The following is a 2,101-nucleotide window of genomic DNA, read 5'->3' as shown; positions in this document are numbered from 1 at the left end:
CTCTGACGAGCGGCGAGCAAGTCGATGGACGACGCAGCAGGACTCTGGACTCGCCCAAAGCGCAACAACAGCACCTCGCGCCGGAGATCGCGACGTCAACACGTGCGCCTATACAGTCCTTTTGTCGCTAGCAGGCGGTGGACTGCGTTCATCTCTTGGTGACGTTCGCTTCAATCACTGAATCATGTCGCAGACTAACAACAGCCTGCTTGGTTGTCGCATTGACTCTACAGCGCATACTTGGGCTGTTGTGACGCAGTCGTGACAGTCTCGAGCACTTGCGTGCGGTGTGGTGCTGCAGGATGGTTCGCAGGCTGAGATTTCCAAGATTGTTCACCAACCAGCAGGTCTGCAGACTTGGACCATTTGCAGCGACGCGCTTGGCACGCTGCAGTTTGATAATTTTGGTAAGGCTATGCTACGATTTCCAGCCTCTTGAGACTCGCAAGCGCAGTCCGCTGGATTTTTCCTACTGTCGTTGGCAACTGCTCTCAATGAGGGTGAGGTTGGTGGCCCGTAAGAAATACTCGCAATCGACATGTATTCACATCAGAGCGCTGATACGCAGATAAAGCATCTGTATCGCGCAATGGTTGCAGATCGCGCGGTGCGTTTCCTCGTGGCAGACGCTGCATCCTGGGATAACACGGCGGTGGCGAGCGGGATCCACGTGCAGTGACGCGGCGCTTCCCTGGCTCCACTCGGCACTGCAGACATAACTTTCGAATCCAATGCCATCGGAATTGCCGCTCTGTCCTACTACGCTCCGAATCTAGCGCTGAACGCCTCAAGCGTGGAAGCATTCCACGACAGTCCCGGCAGATACACAATGGGGCGCGGTCAGGACAATATCACTCTTGTAAGCGACGATGAAGACACTGTCTCGCTAGCATTGTCAAGTTTAAGTAGACTGCTTTGATAGTGTGAGCTGGCCTTTATGGAACTCGGCCGCCTCGAGGTTGGCACAGAAAGCGCGGTGGACCGCGGCAAGTCAATCAAGTCGTTCTTGATGTCATTATTCCAGGCTGACGACCACCACAGTGTTGAAGGGCTCGACACTTTCAATGCGTGCTATGGTGGGACAAATGCATTATTCAGTACCACGAGCTGGCTCCAGAGCAGAGCATGGAATGGCATGTACGGTGTCGTGGTCTGTTCCGACCCGGCGGTCCACCCAGATCCTGCTCATATCTCTGGTATTGGGGTGTCTTCAATATCCCTGGTGGTAGCGTCGCAAGCAGCATTGCTGCTCCAGCGAGAGCGCGCGACATTCATCAAGCACTCCTGGGACTTCTATCGGCCCGTCGGGTGGCCCACAAACGACGCGGTAATAGACGTGAACATCGCAACTGGTCAATACGAAGAGGCCATGATGTGGTGCCAGGGCTGATTTAGTGAAACAGTGGGTCGACGGGAACTACTGGCAACCTTTGATCTAGTCGCGTACCACAATAACGCTCCTTATCATTCAAAGAGGAACCTGTGACTCATGTGTGGAGTGATGTATGGTAAACTTTCCAAGGCCCAACACGAGAATTTGTTCCAAAAGCATGTTGAGACTGGCGTTGCCATAAGTGCCCAGAATGCTACCACCTACACGTGCCCGGTCTATGCTAGTTTACTTTCACTCGCTCTGAAGATTGGTGACAGCCTTGCTATTCAACGCACCCTGTGCATGGCATATGGATCCGGTTGCGCCGCTAGCATGTTCGGACTGGACGCTACTGCTGCGCCCGTGTACGCTTCAGATGTGCTTGTCGGTCTAAATAGTCGATAGCAGACATCGACAGAGGACGCCCTACTACTAGTAAATGCTTTCGAGATGACACACAGATGATTTGGATACGAGCCATCGCATCGCGAGAGCTGATAGGATGCAGCCTTTTATCTCAAGAGCGTTAGTGCAATGGGGGTCCGTGCCTACGAAGCCCATTCGACGGTTACGTTGATCAAGGTAGACTCGCTGGATTCTTCTCGTGTTGTCCGCGTCGAACTGGCCTAGGACTCAGTGACTGACTCCTTGGTCGAGGAGCTCACCCCAGTTCTAGATGATCCAGGACGAATCATGCTTTTCGCGTTTGCCACTGCTGCTGATAGTGGT

This window comes from Aureococcus anophagefferens (assembly GCF_000186865.1).
Source record: "Aureococcus anophagefferens unplaced genomic scaffold AURANscaffold_59, whole genome shotgun sequence".
Classification (NCBI taxonomy): Eukaryota; class Pelagophyceae; order Pelagomonadales; family Pelagomonadaceae; genus Aureococcus; species Aureococcus anophagefferens.
The sequence above is the reverse complement of the archived record's forward strand: the minus strand, read 5'-3'. Positions refer to the sequence as shown.